Below are 9,649 nucleotides of genomic sequence, written 5' to 3'. Positions count from 1 at the left end.
AATATTATTATTATAATTATTATTACTTCTACTTCTACATTACTCTTACTAAGCCGACATGTTTTAATTTTAATTTTATTTTAAGATCCGAAACTATTTTTTTCCGTGTTTGAATTTCTTAAGCACGTGCCTATAGACATTAATTGTGGCACGAGGCGTGCGGGGCGTGACGTCGGCATTTCACGCAGCTCAACTCACGCAGAAAAAGGATAACATTTATTCATATTTGTTAAAAAAAAAATTACAAAAGAAAATGGAGCAGGTACAAACGTGGAGAATCACATTCTCTTCGTTAATCTTATATTGTGATCCCCACAAAAAAAATGATTAAAAAAGAAAGAAAGAAGGAAAGAAAGAAAGAAAGCGCCAGGCCTTTAGTCTCGTCTGGAGGATTTCGATCTAAGAAGGTAGGTCACGTATTTAAACCGTGGTCGTCTAGTTAAGAAAAAAATATTAATGAAAAGGAGAAGAGAAAAAACGCACCGAAAGTCATTTTGATGTCGGCAACTCTTTTTTCTTTTTTTCTTTTTTTTTTTCCAACCACTGGCACCACTCTGGCTGTGCAGGTATTCATTAACGGGCCTCTAGACCTCTTCATTGATTTATTAGTACATTTCTGCTAAAGAAAGCTTTTTCGGAAATATGTAATTTGGCTTCGAGTTTTTTTCATCAATGTCAGAGGTGACATTAAATGTATGGCGGTCTCACCCTGGCTGTGTGAGTCCTGACATTTGTTTCAGGACATTTTATACAGTAGGCTATTTCTCGACTTGCCAAGAGAACATGTGCAGATTAGACTACTGGTCTTTTCAACATTTATCAGTGTCAATAAATAATATACAGTTATTATCAATACTTGTCTGGCACAAATAGGCTTTAAAAAGATTACTTCAGCATTTTAAACGATTCTAATCCCATTTGCTTTTTTTCAACATAATGCACAACCAAGAAAAGAAAGGGTACCATGCATGTTTCTAAGATTGAGACCAAAAAAAGTTTTGTTTTCTATTTTGCATTCCTTGGTTTTAAATTTTGTTTTCTTTTCAGAGTAAACTATCCTTACAGCAAAAGCTGAAACAAACATTTTAAGATACTAGTGCCACAGTTAAGAATCTTAAACTTAAAAGTTGTCTAAACAAACCTAAAAAAAAAAAAAGAAAGCAAAAGAAAAAGGAGCTCTCTTTTACTGCTGTGGATGCAAGCCTGCCTTAATATAAACCACCCCGGTGCCACAGGCTAAAGTCTCAGCTGTCACAAATATTCTTCCCTCATTCATGGTGTACTCAGCTAAACGGTGACTTGTCTGTTTAACTTCCAGGAACCGTGAGCAGGTACTGGGAGCGGAGGGGATGAGGGGGCTGCAGTGTGGTGGCTCAGACCTCTCCTCAGCTTGTTAAGGGAGAGGCGTGGCAGGGCCGCAGAGGGCTGGAGAAAATGCTTTAGGTTAGACCGCTTTGTCTCATTCGCGTTGAGATTGACTGTGGGAAAGCTGGGAAAGAGAGATGGGAAAAACGTAACCCACTAAGTGTCGTTACAGTATAGGCTCATGGGGAACATTTATTTATTTTAGGTAAAACGAAGTGGGACAACTGTTGTGATTTTAGTTTTGTCATGCAGAGCGCTCACTGTCCTCTGGCAGTCACAAAAAGTTAAAAAAAAAAAAAAAAAAAAAAAAGTGAAATTTAACTTGAATGTGTGTGTGTTTCCTGTGATGCCTCCTACATGGGAACAATTACTAATTAAAGGAATGTTGGCAATTCATAAACTGTCTGAGACTCTGAAGATCTTATCTGGCATCGTCATTTAAGCCACAGTCTAATTTAAGGGCAACATTTCTCCATGTTTTATGGCTTCACTTACCCTTTTTTCATTCATCTTCTGTTGACTTCAGGGGAATATTAAAATCTCCTTTTCGTTTATAAGGGTGTTTGGGTTACTGTTAATCTGCTTAGATGTTTGAACTTTGAAGAGATGCACTCATTCAAATACATTTAAACACTCAAACGATATTAAGATCCTGGTACTGTGACTCAATATTTCAATTATATATGTATATTTCCACTCCACGCATTTTTGGAGCAATTTAACAAACTTTAGATGGTACTTGTTTTAGGTCAAGATTTTACACAATAGATTATATTTTGATATAAATAAATAACAGCAGCATTTTGAGGTTAAAGCAGTGCTTTCTGGCTTCTGGTTGTGAATTCAGGGTGAAATTCCAGATGTCTGTGAGCATCCAACGGCTCCACCAAACATCTTCCTATCTAAGCTTCTCACGTGTTTTCATAAAACCCAACTGCTCAAATTAGCTCAACAAAGATCTGACATTAAATTAAAAAAAAAAAAAACTGAGAAAAGTTTTGTGCATCAGAGCAATTCTGTCTTTTTTCACCCATAAGATTTCTCTTCTGTCTCTTAAAAAAGAAGGAAAAGTAGCATCCTGGTTAAATACTCACTCTTCAATGTTAATAATTCCTTAAAAAAACTAAACCTGTACTTTTAGTATTAGTATTTTTACTTAACCACGGTTGTACATGCACAACTTCTGCTTGTATTGGATTATTTTTACTTTGTTAAATTTGTTTTACTTTAATTTTACATGAATTAAGATTCTGAACATATCTTTCACCAACGACAACAGTTTGAAAGCCAGTAATGGCCGAGTTTAATGTTTGAACTTGATGCAGACTGAGTAAGAAAAGTTTATATTTGCGTACGTAGAAACGTTGGGTTGCTCAACATTTCTAGAGGTCAAGAGGCGTATGTGTGTTAAAAAAAAAAAGAAGACATGAGAAAATTATTGCAGGTTTCAAATGAGCTGAATTATATATTTAGATAAATGTGGATGAAATGTGGCAGGACGTGCCGTGGTTTGTGAGGAGATCACAGCAAAGAGCTTCCTTGTTCCTTTCCATTTGGATGTTCCCTCTGTCTCTGGGGGAGTTTCTTCCTCCAACGGTCTTATAACATGCACTTTAGGCTGATCTGTGATTATAAATCAGCTGGTGGTTGTTTGTCTTGTTGGTCTCTTTGTGAGATGGACTGGCGGCCCGGCCAGGTTGCACCCCGCCTTTCACCTGGTGACAGATGAGGAAGGCTCCAGCTTCCCTCGTCAACCCTGGACAAGATGAAGCAGGTCTCAAAAATGAAGTAATGCGTCTTAAACATTTCTAGAAGAGCTCTGAGTTTAACATCTCTCTGGTGGATGTCAAATCAGAGTCATCATGTCATGTTAATGAGACACATTGCATCAGAAATACATCTGTGGCATATGAGGTGCTTGTTTCATCCACAAATCTGTTGCCATGTTGATGAAACAATGAAATGATTTATTTGCATGTGGTACCAATGCAACCTCTTTTAAACCACAAACATTTTATAAGCATGATTCACAGTTAGCGCTTCAACGTTCTGGATCTGAAGGGAACTCTCACCTGTGGATGAGCTTGCAGCTGGTGCTCCCTGCTGAGATTTACACAAGTACATTATTACTAGAGAAGGGTCTCTGATAGCTGACAAACAGCACATCGTGGCCTTTTTTTATGTGCAGTTTGAGAGCAAAGGGGACACCAGATTTTTATGAGTAGTTCTAAATTGGTTTCACATGAGCTGGGCACACACTGCATCAGCAGATTCTCTGATCAAATTAAGCAGAGATGAGGGGAGAGAAAAAAGACGCAGCGGTCGTACTGATGTATAATTCAATAAACAGGGCCAAGTAGGAGCAGACAGAGGGGATGCTGTACTGCCTTCATCTCAGCGCTATATCTGGATAGTTAACCCATGAGCAGAGGTGCACAGGAGCAAACCGCCAAGCATCACCGCTGAGGCTGTCCTTTAAGAACACAAACACAGAAGATGCTCCTAATCGGCACAAGAAAAAACTTATATCATTTTTATTTTTTGGGAGGAATTTCTTTGTAGATCTGAAGTATTTAGGCAATCAAACGAGCTGTTGATCTGTTAAAGTGGAATGATTTTGTCCACTTAAAAGGAAGAATGTTAGATCTTTGTTATTTACAGCGTTCTAGTTTTGAGGACGTTCCACTCACCCGTTTCTTTTTCTTACGAAAAACTGGGTGGAAAAATAAACAGCTAAACTGATCAGATTATTTTCAGTTTTTTTCATGTTTCACAGGTGAGATGATAAACTGAGACCAAAATAAATAAATAAAAGTATAAATGAATCATAAAAAGTAACAATAGTTCATAGCAGCCTTAGATGTTTGTAGTATTTGTCAGTTGTTTTTGGGTTGTTGGTTTTTTTTTGTTTCTTTTTTTGTTTTGTTTTTTCCATAATTTTTACAATAATATCATTTGAAAGTCCTGTGCACGCTTTTGCTTCTGGATTTGAACAAAGCTGGGTCATGTTTGTTAAAGTTTATACATTCATCATTTACAGCTCCAATAAGGAACTGTTTAAAGGACTACTGATTAGACAAAAAATTTCTTGTTTTACCAATTTTTAAACAAAAGTACGGAACATCTTTATGGGCTCTAAAAGATTGTCCTTTTACCAGTAAAATTATGGCACATATCTCTGATAAAATATCTAACAGAAAATAAAAGTTACTACTATTGTATCATTTTTTATTGGAGAAACACCCGGTTTAGGTACTAAAATGCCAAACGTGCGTTCCTTTAGGTTCCTTTAAGGTGAAACATCCAATTTTAAGATATTTAGCAAGTGTTTTTCCCTTTTTGCTGCTACTTTTTTATTTTTATAACATTTTTATAGTTTATAACATCTTGCCAAAAGGACTACAGTTGCGAATTAGCCAGTTGGCTAAAACTGGTGCATTTACAGTAATGTTGATTAATGTGTACTGTCCTTTTTTAAATAAACTGAAACTGAACTGAAACTGAACTTAATAGACAAATTAATTCACACAGGGAATAACATTTAGTTTATTTAATATTCAGTCATTTATGTGATAACATATAAATGCTTACTGCTATTTTCATTTCATTTATGGATTCATCCTACACATGCAAAAACCATAAAATAACGACATTGACACTAGTATGAATCTAAATCTAAATACGGCATAACATTTGCAAAGAAAACAAATCCTTATCAGCCAGGTGCTTTTTGTGTCAGTTAGGCACCACTTTAGCATTCCCGACACTAGTTTAGTCTTTCAGATACACTTTCTACTGCTGTTAAACTTTTACCTTTTAAAGACCGAAGCGCCGGATATTTACAAGGTCTCGGCAAATTGCCTTCAAAATAAAAGCACTAAATATCGGTCTCCTTAATATATAACAAAAAATAAAAGCCTAGCTTTAAATAACGTTAATGAGACATAAAAAAAACATTTATAGAAATACTCATATTAAAGGTAATTTACAATTTCCATTATTTTATTTTATTTTTTCGAAAAAAAAAATTATTTTATTTATTATTAATTATTATTATTATTATTATTATTACTATAGAGAAAATACCACAGTTTTGAATTCCGATCTTTTATTTCGTATTTTATTTAGTTTTTATCAACTACACCTTTAGATTGGGCCGTAAAAATATTGTCAGGCATTAAACCGGTCCGTGGTTCAAAAAAGGTTGGGGACCGCTGAGTTAGGGTATAGAAAATGGATAAATGGATGGATGGATGGACTAGAACTTGAAGATGATATTGAGATGGCTAAATAACATCAGCTCCTGCCTCCAGCATACCCAGTAAGCACAGAGTCAACAGTACCCCTCATGCAGCCTCTCTGGAGTACCTTCCCTATGGAAAAGACATGTTTTTGTCCTGAAGACATTCCTGAACATTCTTGTTCCTGCTGCTGGAGACCGATGCTACTTTTGTGGCCTTGACAATGATCCTGTACTCCAAATGGAAACCCACCTCGCGTGACTCCATTGCTTCCACTAGTGTTTCCCAGACAGTCCTTGAGGGTGGCTCCCTGGCAAGTATTGGATGCTTTTCTGCTCAAACAAACCTGATTGGATCACTGTCAGCTTGTTCTCAAGGTCTACACAAGTCTGTCAATGATCCAATAATTTGAGCCAGGTGTGCTGAAGTTGTGCCTGCATAATTAACGGCCTGGAACGCAGACCACGATGGCAAGCTGATGGTGATCCAGTCATTTGAATCAGGTGTCCAGTTGCAGGGACACATCTAAGACATGTAGGGCCGCAGCCCTTGAAGACCTAAGAGATCACTGACTTACACAGTTCTTTCATTAGTGACATAAACCTACTAAAAGCAAAGCCTAAACTTGAGGCTTGTTTTATATCAAAGATGTCTTTGCTGACGCGCGGCCTGTTGAACAAATGCAGCCAAATTCAAATCACGCTGGAGGAAAAAAATATTATTAATATTGAAAGAGGAAAGGGCTACAGCAATGGAACCAACTTTTTCAATTTCGAAGCTCGAATGTGGAGTTTATTTATTACGCTGCAGGGTTAACATATTCACTGAGGTGTATCGCCCTAATAATCCAAAACTGTAGCAGCTTGTTGATTGTTCAAATTCAAGACATGTGGAAGACTTCACAGGATGAAATTGAACAGTTGTGGACCTGCGCAGCAAATGGTATAAAAAATCTGACTCGCTCTCCCTCTCTCTCTCTCTCTCTCTCTCTCTCTCTCTCTCTCTCTCTCTCTCTCTCTCTCTCTCTCTCCCAAACACACCCACAAAATACTAATATCCTCCAAAAGAAGAAAGGAAATAAACACGTCTTTGGTCATGGTAAATGTCCCTACATTAAGCACTATTTAACGGCAGCCCGAGGGCATCTCCAACGGGATTTTACAGAAGATCAGTTGCTGCAAAAAATATGTAGAGAAGATAATGAATATCACCGTTAATGCCATCTGAATTTATTGCAGACAGTTACATGACAAGTATTTTCGAGACACTGCACTGATTTCCTGTCATTTTGATGTAAGTCTCAGTGTCTACATAGAGTCAGATGAGCTTTGTCTACAAAGTAACCACAATGCACCCCAATTTACATCTATAAAGTACTGTATTCTGTCATTGCCCTCTTGTTGACACCAATCAAATGCGATTGAGACATTATTAAACTATTTTTGGACACTTATTTAGCAGAGGGTTCTGGCTGCTGCAGCTCCTGAGCAGTTCCATACAGAGACTCACATTCAAGGCCAGCCTAATGCAAGTCAAATGCTTTGACTCCTAAAATAGCACTTATTACATTTCCTTGTGCGTGTGTTAATTGTTTCCTGTAGCTCAAGCGCTCTTTTTTTTTTCCTTTTTTTCTTGTGGTATTTTACCTGAAAGACTCATGATGTTTGCATCCTTTTCGATTATTTAAATCGAACCTAATAAGAGTATCTGTTACAGCTATGTGTTTGCAGCAGAAGAAGTTTGTTTAATTAAAACATAACATCACATGCCATATATCTACATAATGTAATTGCCTAATTACATATGTCATTAGTTTATGGAGGCAAAGGAAAATAAATACACAGTGAGTTAGTGTCCACCAAAAGCTCTTACATACAAAATGTTTATTTGTTAGTCATCTTTGTGTGAAAAATATCAGTATGTTATAATCTTGTCATATAGCATAGCATATTATCTGCTTCCATCAACTCAGGGCCATGCAAAGTACAAGCTAAAAATACATCTCTTTTAAATTCTGGTGCTCCTTCATCTGCCTGTTCGATACAGTTTTAGTAAGTGTTTGGATTGAAACGGGATCCCATGTGTGTGCTGACCCGGCCTGATCTTCCCACAGCAGTGTCTGGACCAAGCAAACTGATGTGCTCAGAGACGCGGGCCCAAAACAAAACAAACGGGTCTGAGTGAACAAGTCTGTCAATCCAGGGTTCAGCGCCGCCACACAGGGCTCAGAGAAGACTTCTATCTAGATGGAGGAATAGCCACATTCCCCTGAAATGAGCTTCTATGGGATGAAAGCCTTGTGTGAGCTCCCCAGATGACCCGCGACCCCGTCTGTATTTGTGCAGGGGGAGAGCCCTGATCCCGGGCTCTCCGCCTCCCTGCCGGGATCCTGGGGAGTCGAACTGGGGTGGCCAGACAAGCCCAGCATTCTACCCTCCAGTGTTTTGCTTTTGGGGTAAAGAGAGACCCTCAGATGAGCCGGCACTGTCACAGCAGTAACCTTTCACCCAGGGAGTTTCAGAGGTGGACCGTAGGAGGCAGCTCCTGTAGCTCTGTGCTATCCCGTGTCGCTCTGCAGCACACGGAAAATTCAAATATTCTGCAGATCTGCTTCCAGTGTTTCACTTCAAAAAGCTATTTGATATTTAATATTGACTGAAAATCATATGAATCGGATTTCAAATCACAGGTATAGGAAAACAATAGCAAAGTGGAGGCCGGCTTCAGCAAATCAAATTTCTTTGAGGAGGTGAGGAGAAAAGCTGTCATCATAAGCCTGCTTGCGTCTTTTATCTCTGCAATAAGGGCGTGCAGACATCTTCACACCTAGCCGGCTTTGGATACTTTGCTCGAGAGCTTGAACAGGAGGTCATTGTTGACGATATCACTTTTATTCTCCGACCCGATGCCTTTGAAATGTAAAGATGCTCAGCAAAAGGAGAAGCCAGTGGACAATTTTCAAGCACGAGAGGAGTGCACACCGGGGCTACGATGACTAACCTCTGCCCTACCCCTTAGGCTCTTCAGGATGTTAGACTCTGTTCCAAACATACCCAATTACAAACAAACACAGATGCCCGAAATTCCACTTTCACTTGAAACAGTTGTCCGACCCCCCTCTTCCCTGTGTTCAGGTTACCTCTGCCCACTTTCCCCCCGGGCCATCTTTAATCCAATAGAGTTCACTTTAAAGGAGGTTGACCGAGAGGACAATGTGGGTGACCGAGTGACCGACCCAGCTGCCTCCACCGGCCCCTGTTTCTTCAAGGGGGAGACACAAGCCGGTTATCATCGTTATCGTTTCCAGTAGCAGTTAGGCCTGAAGGTCTACCGCCATGCCAGCAGCAATCTGAGGCGATAGGAGAAGCCGACGTTCAGCAGGCGAAGCAAACATTGCTATCGGTCCAGGTTCATGAAAAGGATAAAGTAGCTTTGTTTGTTAGTATTCAGTCAGCACTGAGTACAACTTGGGCTCTTTTGACAGTTTTCAGATCATTTGCTCCAAAACGAAGTATTTGGTCAATGCCAAGTCCATTTAAAAAAAAAAAAAAAGTGAAGATGTCACATTTCAATAAAAATTGTGTGTACTATATTACTTATTGTTACTCTCTGTATTTAACTGAAAACAGTGAAAAGGCCTTTTAAATGCTGAAAGAGTTCTCTTGAGTCAGATTTTTCATAAAGGACAGTAGGGCTGTTCGATTAATCGATTTTAAATCGTAATCGCGATTATGTAATTAGAACGATGTTAAAATGTGAAAATCGTAAAATCGATTTTTCACTTTTTTTTAATTTAAAAATTTTTTTTTTTTTTTTTTTTTTTAACATTGTCTGCACACATATTAATGATTGATACCATATTAATGATTGATGGAAATACCTCTCAATACCTGCGACAAGTGCCCCATCGGAGAGGCTCTTTAGTGTAGGAGGGGGCGTTGGAACATGCCACCGGGCATCCCTCAAGCCAGATGCGGTAGACCGGCTCGTGTTCCAGCAAAAAACTTGCAAATGTGAATAGCAAATGTAATGACTGACATTAC

The sequence above is a fragment of the Cololabis saira genome, chromosome 5 (assembly GCF_033807715.1).
Source record: "Cololabis saira isolate AMF1-May2022 chromosome 5, fColSai1.1, whole genome shotgun sequence".
Classification (NCBI taxonomy): domain Eukaryota; kingdom Metazoa; phylum Chordata; class Actinopteri; order Beloniformes; family Belonidae; genus Cololabis; species Cololabis saira.
The sequence above is the reverse complement of the archived record's forward strand: the minus strand, read 5'-3'. Positions refer to the sequence as shown.